Genomic DNA, 23,214 nt, shown 5'->3' with positions numbered 1-23,214 from the left:
GAGCGGCCACGTAATCCACGGTTCAATGAAGAGGAAAACACAGTTCTTGTCACAGGGATTCTGGAGCACTATGACTGTCTGTATGGCCATTTACTAGGTAAGTCTATCTTTGCATTCATTCTTCAAAGACATGTTATCCTAGGTCATGTGAGATGTCTTAATATCAAAAGATTATTATCTAATATCTATCAATAAAACTTAATTGTTACACACATATTCCTTCATGCTTTAGAACGACCATAACAATCAGTCTAAAAATGTTGCCAAAGTTCATACAATATTCATGCAAGCTTCCTTACATTTCTATGCTTACACGTAAATGCTCATGTGGTACACATATTACACCTAAACCAGCATGTTTGGTATCTCTTGGAACAGGTAGCAGTTTAGGAAACTGATCGTTTTTATAATAATAATTAACGTCATATATTTTGTATGTATTTCAAGGGCGGACAAGTTCAGCATCAAAAAAAGAAATGTGGGATCAAATAACCTTGGCTGTGTCTGCGTGTGGGAATCATGTCAGGGACCGGGCGAATTGTCGGAAGAGATTCGATGATATCAGGGCAAACTTAAGGAAAAAAATACAAGCACAACGGATGCATGCTTCTGGCACTGGAGGTGGGCCGCCAGCATAAGCTCTAATCTTAACACCATTGGAGGAGCAGATGCGAGAAAAATTTCTTCCTGTCATCGTGGAGGGTTTGCCCGGGGACAGAGATATCGGAATTTATTCGGCTCCATTTCCACCAGGTGACAAATGTTACTGTACTAGGCGTGTCGTAGGTTACAGTTCTTATCTATATTTCCACAGCTACTTATACTTTCTTCCCAATATAAGCATACCTACATATATATCTGTATATATGTCTCTCTCTCTATATGTATCTATCTATCTATCTATAAATCTTTATATCTAGTTGTCCTACAAAAAGTAACAATTAATATTTATGGTGGCAAAAGGTGGCACTGAGTGCTCATTTGCATGTCATTTCCCAGAATCCCTTTCTGCAGTGGAAGCGCTGTATGCTGGGTGACAATGGGGAAAGACAGGGTTGAAGACCTGTCTAAGACATGCAAATGAGCATACAGTAATATTTACAGGCCACTATATATGAAAACGTACGTTACTCATTCGTTCACTCATATCTTCTTTTAACCTTATAGATACGCCACATTGTCACACAAGTACATTATTATTGTTAGATTACTACACAACATATGCAGTGTATGTCCAACAGAACACTTAATTTTACAACGCATTCCTGCATGAACATTGTATGTTGTATGGTTTTAACAATAAATGTGTCAATTAGGTTCACATGTACATTGATGTTAAGATGGAAAATGTACAGCTTGCCAGAAACATATTGTCATTTCCTTATGTGATACTGATATTTAGCCATAAATACTCCCACTGCACAAACTTTATGTTAATTATGTACACGTCAATAAAATTCTTATGTTATTCTTCTATATAGTTGCTCCTGAAGCTCATGTGTCACCTGACACTGAACATGTCTCATCACCTGGCTCATCCAGCTCATCATCAAGCATGGAAGGTGAGTGTATGAGGTGCAGCACATCTAATGTGTACATTTCTAGATGTTAATTTGCCATGCGAAATAAATGCCTTTCACATGTAATTAACTTCACATCAGTTATTGTCACAGAAGATGTAGTTTTTCATGACAACATGTGTTGTGTGTGTTGTATACTATCAGCTAGGAGTTGTGAGGTTACAACAACCTTTCATTCATTCTTCTTTCACACTGAGTCGAAACATAATTGTTACTTCAAGCATAAACTTTTAATTTGACACAAATGAAAAATTATGGAAACATGTTATGTGTTACACTGTGAGAACAACTCTCATTATATTGAAAAACAAGTGCAAGTTGCATGCCAGTTCATAATGTCTTTCTTTATTTGTAGAAGCAGATGTTGCCACTCAAGGACAAATTCACTCAAGTGACCATGAAGATGTTCCCACTCGTGGATTAACCCAGCATTCAACTCCTCCTGCTCGTGACACCTACTCAGCTATTGCAGCTTCTGAAGAAAGAATCTTGGGTGAAGAAAATCGTCGCCATTCAGAAATGATGTCAGTGCTTGAAAGGATGATATCACTGCAGGAAAGGACATATCACAAATGTCACAAATTGATAGAGTCATCATCCAAGTTCCTAAAGAAATACAAAATTTAAACAGGACATTACAAGTAATAGTTGTGAATCTAAGCCAAGCAAATCAGTTGCGAATTACTGCTAGAGAACAACAATTCCACTTTACCCCATCTGAGGATGGATCTTTACATGCTGCTACTTTTTCTCCAGAGTCATCAGTTCTTCATTCCCCAGTTCTGGATGATACCGGTACAGTAGGTGCAAGTTCTGTGCAGGTCCCTGTCAACATCCAACCGCTTACATCTGTTCAAAATCAGGAACGGACACCTACAAATGAGACACGAAAAAGAAAGTTAGGCCAACAATTACTACTAACCAGCTTTTGGAAAAAGATTAAAACACCAAAACAAGAAACTGCTCCAAACTCAGTCGTGCAATGTTTAGCAACTGGTTCACAACTGCCACAGCCCACACCCAGTGCCCCTGAAGTGCAACAGCCCACATCCAGTGCCATTGAAGTACCACAGCCCACACCCAGTGACCCTGAAGTGCAACAGCCCACACCCGGTGCCACAGAACTGCCACAGGCCAGTACAAGTCGTACAGTTAAGGCCAAAGTACTTGGCAAAGGGAAAAGGCAAACACAACAGCCAATAAGCAGGCCTGTGACTCGCTCTAAAAAGGATAAACAAAAATAAATAATTACATTCACTAAATGTGTTGGTGTCCTGGTGGTGTTTACTGCACACTATTTCATGCATAGTGTATGTATGATCATGTACAGATATTCTGCAAGCCAGGGTCATACGCAAGATGATTTAGCCCAGATAGTGTCAACTCGGCCCTCTTTTCCAAGCACAACAAGTTCTGTTTCTTTTCTTACTTTATTTGGGGAAAGTAGCATGAAATACAGTCACTTGTGAAGAGATGTTATGTATGAATAGTGTCTCTCTGTGGGTGCCTTGGTAGTTAAGAGCAGGTGAGAAGATAATCCTACCATACAGGAGTTACAGCAGTGCTCACTCATCCAGAGGTAATGGTGGAAAAGGAAGTGAGGGGCAGGGGTCACACTAAAGGTTCAGTGAGACTGCACTAACTGTCAGCAAAAGACAGGGGGGGAAATGGGAAAGCCCAAAACTAGGAGGACTGGAGAAGTTGCCAGAGCAACCAGGGGTATGACAGACGGGGAGGAAAAAGAGATACATAATGTATCCATTCCATCTGCACTGAGAGGGAACTGCAAGGAAAGTGACATCCTAGTGCAGCTAGCAGGGGGAACTGCCCAGGGAGAGGGGGGCTGAACAGAAAAGGCAGACAGGGGTATTTCTGTTCCATGACAACAGATGCTTGCTAACATTCAAGTATGTCCTTGTACACATGAATGTTTAGAAATGTTCACTGACTGAATTAAGGCATATTTAATAACATATGAATATGTATTAATCATCAGTTGATTAATGGTACAACATTACACACTTGCCATGTTTATAGAAGCTGATATTCACTTAGCTCTTGTTCAAGATGAGATGTATGTGGGTTTGTTTGGAATTTAGATAGTCATTGCATGCTAATATTATTGACATACAACTTTAAGTAACTATCCATATAACAGCATACATTTTGATGTTGTGTTTTCTGGTGTCTTAACTCTGTAACACATTACTTACCTTAATCTTCTTTCATAGTTCATAATGTTGGCATGTGATCATGTATGATTTTTGGTTACAATAACAGATCTCTTAGTGTGTATGAATATATCTGTAGTCTCTCTGTATCTCTATGGATATATGTATACACACACACACACACACACACACACACACACAGTGTGGGAGTGTATATATATATATATATATATATATATATACTGATAAATACATATATATATATATATATATATATATATATATATATATATATGCCACTGTTGTCAGCAAACAGGCCTTGTGTTAATGAGATATAAATATTAGGACACTTGCTAAAATTATGGCATCAGTATGATTGAGCCCATAATTCACTCACCTGTATTTAACTTTCAATATGATTACAACAAGGCCTACTTACACACATGAATGGCTTTAGTTTAGCACTCTATATATAATATATATATATAATCAGAATTAACAGTACAGGCCTTCATGGCTCAAAAGAGGCCTTGTTTGCTGTTAACTACTACTTATACACAGCTTATTCAAATAGGCCCTCAGACATACTCACCCAGTAATGTTATAAACTGTAATGAAGTGTTAATCTACCTCTATCTCTATATATATCTACATATCTATATACATATATATATCTACACACAATATATAGTAAATTATATATAGATAAATATATATATATATATATATATATATATAATTATATATATGGATTAACCCAGCATTCAATTCATTATATATCAAGAGAGACTAACAGAGAGAGTCAAAGAGAGAGAGAAACAGAGAGAGAAAGAGACAGAAAGAGAGAGAAAGAGAGATAAACAGACAGAGAGAAAAATAGAAAAAGAGACAAACATACAGATGTGTGTGTATGGTTACATCTAGCTAAGTGTAACCAGAAATGTGTTCAGCATAGCACTGTAGATGATTTCACACACATTGTTATTGTAATTAAAAGAGTCTACGTGTTTTGCACATGTTGATTGCCTAAGCCGAAAGTAAAGTTTCGATTCCTGTGAAAAGAGTATCTTACCCAAAGAATTTCAGTCAATGATTGTAACAAATTTCTTGTGGGAGAAAACCTAGGCATATAACTGCTATGTTGTATTATAACCTTGGAAGAAACCGCGAAGATAACATGTAACTATTCACACATTCAGCAGACATCCGTATGCGTTCAACTTCACACAACGTACACTTGAAGAGAGAAGAAATGGCAGAAGCTTCCACATTGCACAGCCATCCACGTAAATCATACAAATTTAGGATTTATGAAGCAATTGAATCAACGCCAGAGAAAAGTGCAAACGTGGCCAAAATCTATGACTTGATCGAAAAGAAATATCCATACTACCAACAACTTGACATACAACAAAATTTTAAAACTTCTGTACGATTCACTTTATCCGCAAATGACTGTTTTGAGCATGTCCATGATCGGCTAGATCAACGATATGGATGCTGGCATGTTGCGCCATCATTTAAACTTACCATGGAACATGGAACATATCTTCTGTTAAATAGCATATTTTTGCCTAATACCAGTGACACTGAAGCCGCACCGACTGTCGCGTCTGCTGATCTACCTGCACCCTCCATTCAGCCAGACCAGATGCAAGATGGACATAACTACTATGATATGTATCCAAACTTATATGGGCAATACCAATGTGGATGGGAAAACAACCAACAACTGTACGTACCTCCGGACGTCTTGTTTGAAGAAGCCACTGCAGATCCATATGACGCTCTCATGGAGATGTGTGTGATTCAGGATTCAACGGTTGCCTCAACCATGGATGATACTGTTGTGCCTTCCTGCAGCGAGCAGTTGCAGCCAAATCAGTTTTGACTTCTACAAGAATGGTAAATACAAATTTCGTTATGCCTTTACTCAAATTATATATGTCTACATTAATAATATACACCATTTGTTAGCCAAATGAGTGGATACAGCTTAACATTGCAGACAGGCTAACATGTAGCGTGCACAAAGACATTATTTCCTATAACAATATACTACATGACGAACCATTAGTACACATTGGTGACGGAGTTCTAAATCCTAGATTATTATCGCTTTTAAAGTATCATTTCAACATGTTACACTAACTGTAACACACACACACACCTCATTGTTTAGCATTCAACATATAAAACCAAAGTGTCGCCCACATATAACGTGGGACCGTGGTCATGTCCCAAGGCGTCCTTAAAAAGGTTTACCGATGCAAGCCCCGCCCCCAACTGACGTGCACGAGTGAAACCGTATTGGCTGTGCCCGTAGCTTATTGTTACGGTCAGTGCAGTGTGTCATGCGCGTGCATCGGTGGGGTGGTGCGTGCACAGCGCTGGAGGCCAATGTTAATTCAGTGGGAGGGGTGTTTGCGTGCATTTCACGGTGCCTTAACATGACATCACACGTCTTTTGTTCGCTCATTGGCTGATCGTCCATTTTTTACGTGGGCACACGTCCGTTTACAAAGTTTAGATATGTACGTGTGTAGAAGTGATTTTGTTTCGCTTCCATATCATAACTTCCAGCCATGATATGCATACTGCTAGCAGCACCATGGAGGGACATGTATTGAACGCATAGTGTACACATCGTTTTGCGCATGCGCTAAGACTTAGTCCACACATTCGTGACGTGTGCTCGCAACAGACGTTGTGCGCGCACATTATTATGTATACAGGCACTGGAAAAATCATATCCGTAGTAATGCCAGCAACGCCATTTGAAAAATGACACAGTTCTGTATGTGTAGTTTTATCCTTGCAGTTTAAAAATATACGTTACTTATGCGTGAATATTCACAATCATATAGAGATGTGTTAAGCGTTGTCATGCTGAGACATATATAAATGTGCCATCTTTGAACATCATGTGTTTGCTGTATTTCACAGATCTCGCGGATGAATACATGGGACCAATGTATGATTTCAGATGAGCCAATCGTTATATTAGATGATTGTGACGACTAGCGAACAACTATTATAATAAATATGTAAAAATGCTTTCAATGATTGGTGCGCAGATTAACAATCACTACATAATGTTATCCTCTTATGCAAATATTTACTATGCACTTAATTAACATAATGATGTTGCTAAGCACTGAAGTTAGAACTTATATTGTTTTTTGGTTATTTTCTACTAACATTATATGTATTGCCATGTGATATATGCAACCAACATTATCACTCAGCAAACACATGAATCTACTATATATTAGAATCTCACGTGTGACTTGTCAAAGAATGTTAATGCTACATAACAACTCGTAGACATTGTATCTGAACGAACACAATAACAATAGGGAGGTGATAGAAACTGTTTAGTCGTGTGCATTTTATATTTTCACCTAAGTTGTAGTGGTAACCTAACATGCATGAGCTAATGAATGTTAGTTAAAGATCATGAAACCATGAACATTTGTGTGAACATTTTATTCACACGACTAACTATAGTTTATTGTTATTAGTAAACGTTCAACACATACATAGGTAAGTGAGGCCGATGATAAAAGCAACATTATTATGTTTGTTTATATTATTTCACGTAGAAATACATGCATCAAACAAAAACTACAACACACTACACACACACACACACACACACACACACTGTTGCTGAAATGTGTGCGTATGCAAATGTCCACTTCATTTATGTTCAAATGTTGACATTAGTTATAAAGGATCATGATCATTATGAATAACTAACGTGAATGAAATAAAAATTATATTAACAACATTGTCATTGTGTTGAATGAATTAGGAAAAGTTGAGAAGCCAAAGAACTATACTTTTGAATGGTGTTAACATTTTGACACATGTTACATGTACGTCAAATCAACACACATCTTTGACTTATACATACACATGTGACAATGTAGTAATCAACATGAAGATGAAGTGATACAACAACTAATCACATACATTGCAATGTTAATGATGTTTAAAACATTGGGGTCTTTTCATACAAACATGCATTGAGTGTTAACATCGCTCATGTGCATCAATGGATTTTATCCTCCCATAATCAATAGCTGAGCAAGATTTAACCCCTTCTCTCCCCCCACCCCTATATTCCATGAATGGATGTTGTTACGTTTGCTAAATTACATGTTATGTAATGTCCCTAATGATTTTAAAAGACACTGCACAATAACCACCAAGTGTAGCTAAACGCACGTACACAATACAGAAATGACATGTTTCAATTGTCACATCTTTTTCATTACGTTCTGTTTATACATCCTGTAACTATACCTGTATCGAGGTTTGCCCATCTTATGACAGATGTGAATTGAAATACATACCATGAGCAGTCATTGAAGTGATATACCTTGAAAAAGAAAACATGAATGAATATAAATCATTGTCATGACATGTTCATTAAGGTAAGCAACACACAAAATTGACCATTTTGTGTGTGATATGAAACAACATCTAGAATATGTCAAATATGATTAGAAATACACAATAGTGTACACATCATTGTGACTCACATGTCACACTGCAAAAGAAACATTGTATGTAACCATACTGCACTAGCTATTGACTATGGACATAGTAAGTTTATTGTGTATGCATAACCAAAAAGACCATGTACATAAAATATAGATTTAGTACACATTATTTCTTCACGTACACACAAACCTTTTATTGGTAAGAAGTATAATACAAGCTGTTGATGAATGACATACCGGTGCCACATGCAATTGTCCACACAGCAGAGAAGAGAAAGGTGTGCGAACCATATTCATCTGTTTCCTAAGTGAATGGTATTTGGACAAATGTATTTATCATAACAAAGAATGAATACATCTATGTAGTACTATGAACATATATGTATTTGCTTACATGAAAAAAATGTGTTTATGACATTCAGACGTGTCTCAACACCACTGGCTGTTTGGTCATTGTCAGCTGGTAAATTGACAGGATGCTCCTCCTCCAAACCCTGACGTATGTCTGTTTGTACATTATTGCGGAGTGCCACATTGTGCAAAATGCAACATGCAATTATAATATCAGACACTTTAGCAGGCTTATATTGAAGTGCCCCACCAGTTCTATCGAGACACCTAAATCTTGTCTTGAGAAGCCCAAATGTCCTCTTTATGACGGATCACGTAGATATATGGGCAACATTGTACCTCTCCTCTGCTTCACTTTGAGGGTTTGCTACAGGGGTCAACAGCCACGGCCTAATTCCGTATCCTGAGTCACCTATAATCCATCGTGCACAAATATGAAACAATTAGTGTTAACATTATTACATACAACATTTCCTAGAAAACCAAGAGTTGTTTGTTAACACATCATAATATGTACTCACCCACCAGCCAACCAGGTCCAAAATAGCCTTCTTCGAAAGCATGGAAGACTGATGAGTTTCTCAGGATAGAGGAATCGTGACTGGAACCAGGGAATTTGGCTACCACATGCATAATCTTCATCGTGGCATCGCATACCACCTGTACATTCAGGGAATGGTAGTGCTTACGGTTGTGGTAAGCATGCTCATTCTGACTTGGCGGGATTAAAGCAACATGGGTGCAATCAATTGCACCCATCACACATGGTATCCCGGCTATGGTATAAAAGCCACTCCTGACTTCCAGCCACTCTGTGTGCTCTGTAGGAAAATGAATATAATTCCAAGCGCGTCTATTGAGTGCATATAGAAACTGGGTAAAGGCAAGCGAGAATGTAGATTGCGAGACCCCGCCCACTATGCCCACAGTTGTCTGGAATGACGCGGAAGCAAGATAATGTAATGAGCACAGCATTTTAACAAGCCCAGGGACTGCACGACCTCTGGCTGTCACAAAATCTAAATCTCCCCGTATCTCTTCATAAAGAGATAAGATTGCTGCTGAACTCAAACGATAGCGACTTACAATCTCCTCCTCACTCATCCCATCTAACAGGGTTCTCTCCCTGTACAAACGAGGATGAGGCACAACTTCTCTCCTCTCTCTTCTCCTCTCATCTCCTTGCCCTCTCCCTCGACCTCTCCCTCTCCTGTCCGCGTGCCTGTCCCTGTCACTGTCCCTGCCACTGTCCCTGTCCCTTCCTTGGCCTGTGACATCCTCTCCATCAGCAAGCCTCTCCTCCAATAGAATGTTCCTCCGTCTCATAAACATTCGCATCATTTTCAGGTCTGTAGCTGTGAATGCGCAGGTAATTGCCCTCCTTTAAATACCTATGTGATTATGTCAGGTGACTTGCTGAAGTGCAAGGTGTTACATTAACATATCCAAGTAGTTCACTCCCAACGTGTATGCATTAGCAATTAAAATAATTATGTATGTGTGTTCACCAGGCAATCATGATATTTGAGAATGATGTAACGTTAAGCTTTGTACAACCATTTATTGTCAAGTATTTCTGGAATGTGTAATACATGTACCACTTCTGAATGCAACACTCAGTCATCTAATTAGGATACAACCATGACATTGATGTTGAGAAACTACATTGCAACATGTGTAATTTGGCATGTTATTGTCACCTGTTCACATGAAGTTATTGTAAAGTGCATATGCATAATTTAATGGCATCAGGATAGTTGCTATTGATTCAGTTTCAATCGTGTAAAAATGAGTAACTATTATAGATGTGTGTATAAGTTAGCATGAAGTGATTGTAATGCATGGTGTACAATGTAAACATGCAATGTTATTGAGTGTCCAATTGCGGACCTCATGAAAGAGGGAGGTCACAAAGTACATGTAAACATAAAAACAAACAGCTACATTTACGTTTGATCATGCGTTACACATTACAAGCATTGTATAATGTATAGCAACATTACTATACGCTGGATGTGTTAGATGTGTGAAATGTGTTACATCATATAATAAATTGAAGCACACTTAAGTAACATGTTTGATATGATGTGACCTGTTCCTTTAAGAGTTGAGTATAGGATTTTCCCTTGACACGTCATAACATTAAGACTAATGTGACACGCAAATCATCATAACATAGAAAAGTACAATGTTATGCAAATAATAAACGTAAGGGGTGACACGATGAAGTGAATGATCTCGACACTGTAATGCCAAGCACATTTGTATTATGAGCAATAGAACGTAAACACTACTATAATGTTATAAGTCCCCGCTCCATTGACTCCATTGATGTAGAGATGAGGTTTTTTTTCTATGTGCCGTCCCGGCAACCTTGCCGATCGTTCTCCCCTCCAACTTGCCAACTTTAGTTGGCGGGACCAATTGCCGATGAAATCTCCATTTCTGAGTGCCGATCAGCACCCATAAGCTGATCGGGGCTACTTGAATACAGCCGATTTCAAAAAGTGCCGAAAAGTGCCGATAATTGGGTTATCGGCAGCCGCATGCCGCTAAATGTTTATCGGCAAGAAAAACTGCCGATTTTGAGCACTTATCGGCACTTACTGAATCTCAAATCCAATTTTGGCGGGAAAATGCAGATAAAAGCCTTATCAGCGCTTACTGCATGAGGCCCTAAGCTAGAATGGCAAGAGTTAGGGACACAGTTTAGGGACGCGTGCGGTCTGATCCCAGCTTAGAGGGCATGAGACTTTGGGCGCCCGATTCGCCCTCTGAGAGGCAGGTGAGAGAGTGGGAGGTGGCTTTCTGGCCTGTGTTCTCAGGGTATATTTTGAGGAGATTGTTGAGGGCCTTGGCCTTACTCGAATACCCCTCCACAAATCGGCGATAGTAGCCACAAAATCCAAGAAAAGAGCGTAGCTCCATGACATTCTCGGGTCGTGGCCAATTCACTACGGCTTCCACTTTGGCCGGATCCATGGCGATCCCATCGGCTGACACAATGTGTCCCATGTAAGTCACAGAGGTATGGCAGAACTGGCACTTGTCTATGGACAGCTTCAGGTCTTCTCGGCCAAGACAGTCCGGCACTTTTAACAGCCGTTCCTCGTGTTCTTCCAAAGTCTTACCAAAGACGATAATATCGTCCAGGTAGACCAAGCATTCCCGCGGATTCATGCCGCCGAGGGTTTTCTCTATTAGGCACTGAAAGGTAGCGGGAGCTCCACAGATGCGTTGGGGCAAGTGCGTAAATTGATAGAAGCCCAGGGGACAGATGAAGGCGGTTTTCTCCTGGTCCTCTGTACTCATCGGTACCTGGTAGTACCCAGATCGCAAGTCGAGAACACTGAACCACTGACTGCCATTCAGCGCGTTGAGTATCTCCTCTATTCTTGGAAGAGTGGTCTGGTCAGGTATGGTGTGGTTGTTCAGAGTCCTGTAGTCCAGGGGGGCGCAAACTTTTTTCCCTGCTCCGCCTGCCTGCGGTCACCTCACCCCCGCGCCCTCCCTCACCCCCACTTACCTTGGCTCAGGCATCATGACGGCACGTTGCCATAGCAACGTGATGTCACATGACCGTGCGATGTCATTTGACGCTGCGCTGCCATGGCGACGCGTGTGGAGCCAAGGTAAGAAAAGGTTTACAGAGCTCCTGCATCTCCCACGGCACTTTAAGTGAACAAACGTAGAAAAAGGAAAAAAGTGCGCAACTAAAATTAACTCACAACAAGTGAAAGAGGGCACTCAGTCTAATTAAATGCCCCCACACATACAGGTGAATAAATGTGTGTATAACAAATGTATATACAACCTCAACCCATACAACATAAGGAGCGTCTGCAGCCGTCACAGGAGATGGCTCAGCACCCCTAAGCACTTGAGAAAAAAGAAAAAACACAGCGCACAACGCTCATCGTGAAAGTGAAACACAAATGTGTATTAATAACAATTAAAGGTTCTGTGTACATCAGGTTAAAAACAAACAGGCATGGCGAGAGTTACCGCATACTGGAACTGGAACCACAGAACGAGATGTCAGCGTCTGGGTCACTCCTCGTCAGCGGCAAGATGATTCAGCCCTCCCGATGATAAATGGAGGAAATCTCTCACACCATGACACATCCAGTCCTCCGTGGAGACAGTGTTAGAACCGAACAGTTCTGCGCAAGCCAATGGGTTGTGTGCATCAGCACCCGTAGATCAATTCCCACAGTCAGGTACAACACACTAGCCGCCTTCCGCACTACGCACAGCACCACAGGGGAAAAGGATCACGTGACTCAGAGATGCCGGTCAACCGCTGATGATGTCACTCAGGCACACAATCTCCCATAGTAGCAATGGCAAAGTAATAAGCCGAGCAGTATGGGGGTGTAGGCGGACGCTCACAGAGGTATGCAAGGGAGACTGGTTATGGTGAAATTAAATAAGGCTTTTATTGCGCCTGTTTCCTTAATATCAGGAAACCATCCAAACAAGGGGTAAACAAAGCTTCTATTCACTTGGGAGTATTTCTAGTGAAATACTATGCAGTCCACAACTCCCTTTAGATAAGCATGTCTCCCAGCCCCAAACATATATCATGAAATGAGCAGATAAAAAAAGTCTTATAAATGAAATTCTTATCTGTTCCTTGTGGTTTGGAGGGAAATTTTTCTCTGTTCCTGGTTGCTACCTTTTCTTCAGGGTTTGTCAGCATTCAGGTTTAGAAGTTTCCCCTGTGTCTTGCAAGCAGCCTCTTCTGGTAGACTCAAGACGCCTGTCCCCATGTCAGTCTCACAAGTTGTGAGAGTAAGGGACAATCTTCCTTCCTGTCTCAAAAGACAGGCTTTTCTAACCAATCTAATCAGCCAGGTGGTGTTTGTTAATTGACTACCAGCAGTTAACCACCACACTACTGGATTAGAGGCACATTACCTGAACAGGGATAACTCCCCTGTTACAGGGGGCAATAGAATAAAGCTCCCAATAGTAGAGAAATCACAACTTAAAAAGCTTCTTTGGCACAAAGGTGTGAGATAGGTGTAAGTGTAGGTGGGGGACTCCCGGCCCAGCTGGTGGCCCCTTGTAGGGCACTCGTGGTAGGGTTGCGTCTACCCTGCTGGGAGTACATGAAATCGGAGAAGTAGTCGGCCACCCCCCGGTGGGAGAAGGGGGATTTTTCGGCTTGGGAAGGGACCACTGTGGAGGGTACGGAGGTGAACATTTCTCATATTTCTGGTAAATCAGAGTATATGATGAAGTAGCTCTCTGGCGGGGCCTTTTGGGCTTGTAAAGTCTGAGGGGCATCTTCCTGGCCCGCCGTCAGTAATATGGTACTCCACTGGAAGGTGGGGTCTGTGACAGTAACTTTGTGACAGGCTATTCATAATACACGCAAAAATATATCTGGGTTGAACTGGACGAGGCTTAAATATGATAAAATATCATTTATTCCTTGAAAAAGGTGAACACAACAAGATATACAAATAAACAAAATATGACACTTACTTAAGATGGAATGATGAAACAGTCATATCTGGACTGGCAGTTCATACAGCAATCTTCATAATCATCAAGACACGAAAGACATGAAGGACATGAAGGACAATGAGTAAGGGCTGATACTGGGTTAAATACCATTTCAAACCCATCTCTTAACCCTAGGCGCCGAGTTGGCTAGAAAAATCTCTTGGAAGGAGATTTTGGCTTCCCTTGTAAGTGTGAAGACCGACACTTAAAAACACGCAGTTCCTTTGTCCCTGACCCCAGTATAAACAATCAGGGCAGTTAACTTTTGATCACAAGTCTATGCTAAATTTTCAGGATAGCCTTCCTGCCCTATTAGCATAGCAGATGGAGCCTGCCTTGTCAGAGCAGGTCCAAAATCCCATATACACTTTAATATCTTCACATATTAATAAGTTCTGTTCTGGGGGGTCCAGTGGGTCGAAATCTTCCAGTTATTAATGCCTACAGTGATCCTACATTTTGGCCAAATTTCAACTCTCTACGGCCTCCAGAATGGGAGATACAGAAATGCACTTTAACACATTTTTAAAATACAGGATTCGTCCCTTTAAAAATGAATCTCTGCTTTTCACTCTTTAAATAACTTCATAACTTCAGTTCAGTAGTACTTACTGGCACGCGAGTAATATTAATACATTCCGTCACGCATGACGCTCCCAATGAGACTAAATATTACCGTGCAATACTAAAATTAAGAGAGATATTAATATCTGTCTCTTAGGACCTGCTAGACATCATGGGGGCTATGCACTAAGCTCAATGGCTTTGCATTTTGATTTGGCCAAAAAGCAGGTTCGTTAAAAAGTGAGGCCGGGGACGCGATGCACTAAGGCCTTGAGGCCATTTTTTAACGTACCTGCTGAAAATAGCTCAAACAGCCACAGCGTACGGTTTGCTTTTTTCCCCCTGCTAGCGTTCTGAACCTCTCCGTACGCTAGCCGATAGAAAAAAAAAACTGCCTGTAACATTTGCATGGAGATTTGCTATCTCCATGCAAGACTGTTAAAGGCGATCCTACACTAAATAAAAACATTTTAATAATAGTGTACATGAGCAGGGGGTCTCCCGAGCTGAACCGCATTGGTTTCAGGTCCGAGGACCCCTTACTTCAGGAGTTACAGGCCCGGTTATGGGGTGCCGGTATCCCCTGCAGTTTAAAGCTCCCGCGTCACGTGACCGGGTTATTTACATTCTGCAGGGGATACCGGCACCCCATAAAGGGGCCTGTATCTCCTGAACTAGGGGGTCCTCGGACCTGAAACCAATACGGTTCAGCTCAGGAGACCCCCTGCACATCTACACTAGTATTAAAACATACATAACTGTGGCGAAAATGGGGGTAATCAGCGCATTAATAAAGGCAGTGTGCTCAGCTGGTTACCCCTATTTCGTATTGGGGATGAAGGGGTTAATTTTATATGCTGATCCCCTGTACTATTTTCCCCTATATGCATTGTTGTCCCCTTTTTGCAGGTTTGTCCCTACCTGCAGTGCTGAAAAACAGGAGCCGTTCCATTAAGACTGCTAATTTAGGAATGGAGTGAGCCAGCACCCTGATTTTTGGTGTGCAGCCTCAATGTAACCCCCCAAGCACATACATATTAAAAATATAACTTTGTCATAAGGGAAACATATATTTTTGATGAAGTGCCTTTCTGTTGCAGTTTTAAAATGTACCGGCAGGATGCTATTTTTTTCTGCCTGCATTTTTAATGCATTAAGGAACAAATGTTATGCATCCATGAGCCCCCCTGCTGGGGAGATGCCGATGTGTCTAGGAGGGGATGAAAGACCCCAGAGTCTTACAGTGTCACTTAATCAGGATGTTTCTGAGTAGAAGATCCTGTTACTCATCCTGGATATTTCACACCTTGGGACCAAACTCCAGACATTGCGTCCCCAGAAATGAGTGGCCCCTTTTTACTTAGCAGTGCTACCAAGCTGCTTACTGAGCATGCTCAGAGTTACCTGGGCTGGCTGTATGATTTGCCCATGTGACATGGCATGTTCTGATAGGAGGAAGATAATTCCTTGCCAATGGGATGAGGCTAATGTAAACCCCACAGGCCCTTATCCTTAAAAAGGCCTATAACCCTCATTCCTGTGGTTGTTGCTGTTGCTGTTGTTACCTGATTTCTTCAAGCGGATAAGATCTAAGTACAATGGCTACGATTCCAGAACGCAAGGGGTTAAAAACATCGCAACAAGGAAACTAGGCCTGCTTCAGGATTTCGTTAGCCCTGGGGATTCCAGAACGAACCCCAAAGAACCAGAAAAGGCTTTGCACTTTCACAGAAGGATTGGACTGGCTATTTATTTGGCAATTTTCAAAAGGGCTACATTTTAAAAGACAATCTTCTGGTGTTTTGCACCTTTCTGGACATTATCCCCTGATCCTATACCCGTAAGTGTAATTATTAAGTGTATTCTGCAGTTGTCGTGTGTTTGCCTATCAAGGGAATAAATCTCAGTTTATTTTGCTCAACCTGTTCTGCTCAATCAGGATCCACGAAATATAAATGTGTTATTAAATGCGTCTCCCATCACAATAACAACAAACAATAATTCATTACCATAGTGGCTATCCGCTATGGTAATGAAGCAGCATTAATGTATTTTAAATAATAGTGTGCGGGAGCAGGGGGTCCCCTGAGCTGAACCGCATTGATTTCTGCCTCAAAGACCCCCTGCTTCCCGAGTTACAGGCCCCGGTATGGGGCATCGGGTGCCAGTGCCGCCGCCATCTTTATAGCGTCCAAGACGCGATGTGGGCTCTATAAAGATGGCGTCCGCACTGGCACCGATGCCCCAAACCGGGGCCTGTAACTCGGGAAGCAGGGGGTCTCTGAGGCAGAAATCAATGCGGTTAGGCTCAGGGGACCCCCTGCTCCCGCACACTATTATTTAAAATACATTAATGCAGCTTCATTACCTTAGCGGATAGTCGCTAAGGCAATGAAGGGGTTAAGGCACATTAGCATGTTCATTGGGGACAATTGCCCCCAATAAACAACACACATCCTCCCCGCCCCCTAACACATACAGTACTGTAATGCCCAAAAGTACTATAATCCACATATGGATAATAATGCATTTGCCCATTTTAAATACATTTAAATTACAATAAAAATACAGTCAAAACATTTAACACTTATGTTGTACAGGCACCCACGATGAAGGCTGTCTTCATCCTCATCTTCATTCTGCCCATGCCCCTACGGTGCTGCAAAACATGCACAACAATTACAATAGCCAATGTAATGTCCCCTAACCCCTTAATCACCATAGCGGTTATTAACCGCTACAGTCATTAAGGGGTTAACCCACCCTCACCCACCACTCGGGAGGCCTACATACCCTCCAACTCAAACCCCCACCCCGTGAGGCCTAACCACCCTCACTCACTACCCACAAGGGAGGCCTACCCACATACCCTTGGGGCCAATACACCCCCCGCCCCCCAACAGCTACAGTCCAATAATGTGCCAAATAACTATTATCCAAATATGGATAATATATTATTTGCCCATTATGAAACACATAAAACATCCACAAATCAAAACATGAATTTTTAATCTTAAAACCACCACATTGCATGTTAAAATAAATACAGCAGCCATTGCAAATATATAAAAAAAAAAACTGCAGCTACACAAATGTCTATGAAATGTCACACAATTGCATTGTGTGTTCATGATGCAATTAATCAGTGCATCATATAACACTATGCAAAATATATGTAACAATAAAATACACTATCAACAATGTCCCCTAACCACCAATGCCATCCTGAAAATCAATTAGAAACTAACCAACATCAATACAATTAGCATCAGTCAATTAATCCATTTCCTCAAACAATTAAAATACAATACAAATCAATTATACAATTCCCTATTCAATTGCTAAAGCCAAATCATTGCCAAAACAATTCTAATTTAAAGTAACCACCATCATTCTAATCTTACTACCATAAAGAAGCCTTTAGCAAAATACAAACTACATTATTCACAACAATGACAAAATAAAGATGCTAAATACATTATCCATACATGAAAAGAACCTAAACATGAGCCAAACAATCAATTATTATCCCTGTATGTATATCAATACAGATAGATAAACATAACATACAGGGGCAATAGTACAGCATCAAATACAATGCATTTACATACAATACACCCATTCAGTGTCCGTGAATGTATTATATACATAGATACATTAACGGACACTAAATGGGAGTGAAAAAATAAAAGACATGCATGAAAAATCATAAAAACCTGTAAAAGTAAAAATAATAAACTTTTCTTTTGTTTACTCACCATTAGATGTCCACTCTCCGAAATCCAAGCGAGCCGGAAGCACAGGAACCAATCCACAGGTGAGCCATAAAATAAAAAACCATAACAAATCCACGTCTGTGTCTTCTTTCTTCTTTGGGGTCTTCTGGGCTCTTCTTCCGTCTTCTTCCGGCTTCTTCCGTCTTCTTCCGTCTTCTTAGGCCACGCCCTTCTTCTCTTCTTAGGAGGGGAGATGTTCCCTCCTCGGCGACTAGCTTCAAAATGAAGCGACATAGGCTTTTATAGGCCTATGACGTCACATTTTGGTCAAATGTTTCCCACGGTCCTGATTGGGCCGTGAAAAACATGTGATTTGGCCGATGGAAAAAAAAATGATGACGTCATTTAATGGCAATGAAAGCACAGCCAATCAGAATGGCTTTGCTTCAATTGCCTTTAAGATGACGTCATTAAAAGAAACATGGCCGGTCTCACATGGTACCATAGCCAATCAGAGCGTGGGAACTCCATCCCATCTCTGATTGGCTCTAGTAGACCATGTGACAGAGGCTTGGGGGAGAACGGATGTGACGTCTTTGAAAGCCTGTCACATGGTACTAGAGCCAGAGTTGGGATGTATTTCCCACGCTCTGATTGGCTACCGTACCATGTGAGACCGGCCATGTGTATAATACATTCACGGACACTGAATGGGTGTATTGTATGTAAATGCATTGTATTTGATGCTGTATTATTGCCCCTGTATGTTATGTTTATCTATCTGTATGGATAGACATACAGGGATAATAATTGATTGTTTGGCTCATGTTTAGGTTCTTTTCATGTATGGATAATGTATTTAGCATCTTTATTTTGTCATTGTTGTGAATAATGCAGTTTGTATTTAGCTAAAGGCTTCTTTATGGTAGTAAGATTAGAATGATGGTAGTTACTTTAAATTAGAATTGTTTTGGCAATGGTTTGGCTTTCGCAATTGAATAGGGAATTGTATAATTGATTTGTATTGTATTTTACTTGTTTGAGGAAATGGATTAATTGACTGATGCTAATTGTATTGATGTTGGTTAGTTTCTAATTGATTTTCAGGATGGCATTGGTGGTTAGGGGACATTGTTGATAGTGTATTTTATTGTTACATATATTTTGCATAGTGTTATATGATGCACTGATTAATTGCATCATGAACACACAGTGCAATTGTGTGACATTTCATAGACATTTGTGTAGCTGCAGTTTGTTTTTTTATATTTGCAATGGCTGCTGTATTTATTTTAACATGCAATGTGGTGGTTTTAAGATTAAAAATTCATGTTTTGATTTGTGGATGTTTTATGTGTTTCATAATGGGCAAATAATATATTATCCATATCTGGATAATAGTTATTTGGCACATTATTGTACTGTAGCTGTTGGGGGGCGGGGGGTGTATTGGCCCCGAGGGTATGTGAGTAGGCCTCCCTTGTGGGTAGTGAGTGAGGGTGGTTAGGCCTCACGGGGTGGGGGTTAAGTGGGAGGGTATATAGGCCTCCCAAGTGGTGGGTGAGGGTGGGTTAACCCCTTAATGACTGTAGCGGTTAATAACCGCTATGATGATTAAGGGGTTAGGGGACATTACATTGGCTATTGTAATTGTTGTGCATGTTTTGCAGCACCGTAGGGGCATGGGCAGAATGAAGATGAGGATGAAGACGGCCTTCATCGTGGGTGCCTGTGAAACGTAAGTGTTAAATGTTTTTATTGTATTTATTGTAATTTAAATGTATTTAAAATGGCCAAATGCATTATTATCCATATTTGAATAATAGTCATTTTGGCCATTACTGTATAGTATGTGTTAGGGGGTGTATTTAGTTAGAATGGTTGTTTTTTATTTTTGGAGGTGCAACATTGGTACCGCAGGCCCGCGGGTACCCGGGACGCCCGCGGGGACCCCGGGACGGCCGCGGGGACCCCCGGACTCCCGCAGGGACCCCCGCACTCCTGCAGGGACCCCCGCTTGGTGAGCTGGGGACCCCCGGACCCCCGCGGGGTCAGCCGGGGACACCCGCCGGCCTGCTGTATGGGTTTTGCGCATGCAAAAAAAACAAAACAGATTTCTTTGCGTCTACTCTAACCTGACGTGTTCTAATCAATGCAACGTTTGCGTTTGCTAAGGTTGCGTTGCTTAGTGCATCCCGCTTAAGGGCAGAATTTCACGCAAACAGGGCTGCGATCGAGCAAAGTTGTACTTAGAAAAAATCCCTGAAAAAAGTAATTTTTAGAGCGTAAAGTGCCTGTTTGCGTTGCTTAGTGCATCGGGTTGAGCCAAAAATCACGATCGAAGAGCACTTTGCGCTCTAAAAGTGACTTATCGGAGCTTAGTGCATAGCCCCCCATGTGTCTGTAATCTTTATTTGTGGCTCGGTACCCTGGTTACACATATGTAATTTTTAGCACGTTCAGCCGAGAATATCTCATAATATTCTTATATTTAATAAGGTCACTCATTTCTGTAGCCCCACTCCTAAATCAAGGGCATCGGCCAGTCTACCAAATGGGGGTATCTGGCAGGATACTCTTGGTTTGTAAGTGTGAGTTATAACACTCACAAACCACTCCAGCTTCATGCAAACAGGTAGAGTGGCTGAGCCTTTGATCAGGGGTCTGCTTCCTAAACATTTGGTCGCTCTCCTGACCATTTGCATTCCTTAGTAGGCAGGCATCTTTGAGGGTAACTTAAACAAAGTGCTATAATCACTATTCAACTATTAACCCTTGCCCTCCCGGATGGATCCCAGTGTTTGTGTGGTGCAGACACTGGAACAGAAACAATACATTTTTACAGGGTAATAAACATTTGGGTACTGAAGCAAGGTAACAACACATTGCTGGACCTCAGTCCAGTTAACCCCTTGCTTCCCAGGTGAGAGTAGAGGGGGGCCAAATGGGGTGTAACCCCTTTAATCCCGGGCCAAATCCGCTCTCTCATGACAGGGTCAAACTCTCACCCCCTTTGTCTAGGCCAGGGAGTCGTCTTTTCTGGTCCCGGATCTCTGTTTGGTCAAGGAGAGCGGGAATGTTCCCTACTGCGACTACGTGGCTGGGTTGTTCTTGAACCTTGAAGGCCCAGGCATGGACCTCATGGCTTGAGGGTACTAGCATGATGACGAATGGGAGGGATCTTAATTTGGCTGCTGAGTAGGGCACCCCAGGTCTGAAATCGCAGTAGCACCTCCAAATGTAATGCACTTTCCCCCACCCCCTGGGAGATATAGCGGCTACGGTGTATGTGGTGCATTACTGCGGCTCACAGGAAGCCTGAACCTCCACTACTGGGAGCTTGGGGTGTACCCGATCCGGTTGATGACAGCGCCTCCACCTGCACGGGATCCTAACAATGTGGGATAACCCCGTACAGGACAATATAATAAACACACACCAGTAGAATATAACAGGTTTTACTGAACAGGATATAACACACACACACACACACTCTCTCTCTCTCAACCCCCTAACACCAAGTGAGTGTCCCCACAGTACAAGGGGTGCTTGGCACCAATACTTTGATGTCCTTTTACCCAATGTCAAGGCCCACCCAAAAGTGTGTATGGTATCGCTACCCATGAATCGTTAGTGCACTTTAGTTGAGGTACCTGCCGGGTACTCCAATACCCGGAGCGGCCGATTAACAACAGGGATCCTGGAGATCCAGCGACGTCCCGTCAGCGAAGCCTCCGCCTCTGCGTGGGGTGGGTTCCACCAGGATGGTCCCACCAATGAAATAGTATATAACCATATAAGCCTGGATCGGGTCCCAGATTGCAGGCTGTGCTTCACAACGTGGCGTCTTCACTAGCACTATAAACTAACTATATACAGCTAATGGGGAAATGTCCCTAGCTAGGGGTTTCCCTGTAGCAGCCACTATCTAATTAGGTGATTGGGAACTATCTTGGACCTAGTGGGGTTAATATGACCTTGTCTGGGTGCCACTGACACCCAGATCTTATCTTTCCTGTCTCAGTCCTGGCTCCAACTGAACTAACTGTTAGCATGCACTTCAAGCGCTCCCAAAGATCCAATCTCCCCTCAGGAGATTCTAGCAGCCCTATTGGCTGTACTGTGTCACATGACCTCAGCTCCTGGGGTATTCTGGGGAGTGTAGTTCCCCTGCGGAGCAACATAGCGAGGAGAAGGTGGGGGTGGGCAGATGGAGACATGGCTACATCATTATCTCTCTGCGTGTTATTATATCTCTCTGCGTGTTATTATATCTCTCTGCGCGTTATTATACCTCTCTGCGCGTTATTATATCTCTCTGCACGTTATTATATCTCTCTGCGCGTTATTATATCTCTCTGCGCGTTATTATATCTCTCTGCGTGTTATTATATCTCTCTGCGTGTTATTAGATCTCTGCGTGTTAATTTATCTCTCTGCGTGTTAATATATCTCTCTGCGTGTTATTATATCTCTGCGTGTTATTATATCACTGTGTGTTATTACATCACTCTGCGTGTTATTATATCACTGTGTGTTATTACATTTCTCTGCATGTTATTATAATCGCTGTGTATTATTATATTGCTCGGTTTGTGTAACGCTCGGCCTGCCCACAAGCCAGACGAGACCCCGGGACTGAGGTGGAAAAGGTAAACCACACACCTAGCAGCAAACGGGGGCACAGCCGGCGTGTGGTCGTAGCGTAGGTGGTCCGGGTAACAGAATATAAATGATACCGTACTTGACAGCTCCGGCGTAGAAGGGTTAAGTTCATATGCCAAGGTTCATGGGTTGGAGAGGGCAG

The 23,214-nt window shown here is 41.7% G+C and overlaps 1 long non-coding RNA gene across 2 annotated transcripts; it reads right to left on the bottom strand.

Moving 5' to 3' along the window:
- Positions 1 to 1,795: 1,795 nt before the first annotated feature.
- On the bottom strand, positions 1,796 to 22,502 carry LOC142485965 (uncharacterized). Of its 2 annotated transcripts, XR_012798750.1 has the most exons (4): positions 22,061 to 22,502; positions 5,494 to 5,645; positions 2,293 to 2,453; positions 1,796 to 2,186 (listed from the first exon to the last, which is right to left on the bottom strand). It is a non-coding gene; the product is annotated as an uncharacterized LOC142485965 (long non-coding RNA). The 2 variants fall into 2 exon arrangements; XR_012798749.1 differs by lacking the exon at positions 22,061 to 22,502 and having other exon boundaries at positions 5,494 to 9,777.
- Between the last annotated feature and the right edge of the window lie 712 nt (positions 22,503 to 23,214).

The sequence above is a fragment of the Ascaphus truei genome, unplaced genomic scaffold (genome assembly GCF_040206685.1).
Source record: "Ascaphus truei isolate aAscTru1 unplaced genomic scaffold, aAscTru1.hap1 HAP1_SCAFFOLD_684, whole genome shotgun sequence".
NCBI lineage: Eukaryota > Metazoa > Chordata > Amphibia > Anura > Ascaphidae > Ascaphus > Ascaphus truei.
The sequence above is the reverse complement of the archived record's forward strand: the minus strand, read 5'-3'. Positions and strand labels throughout refer to the sequence as shown.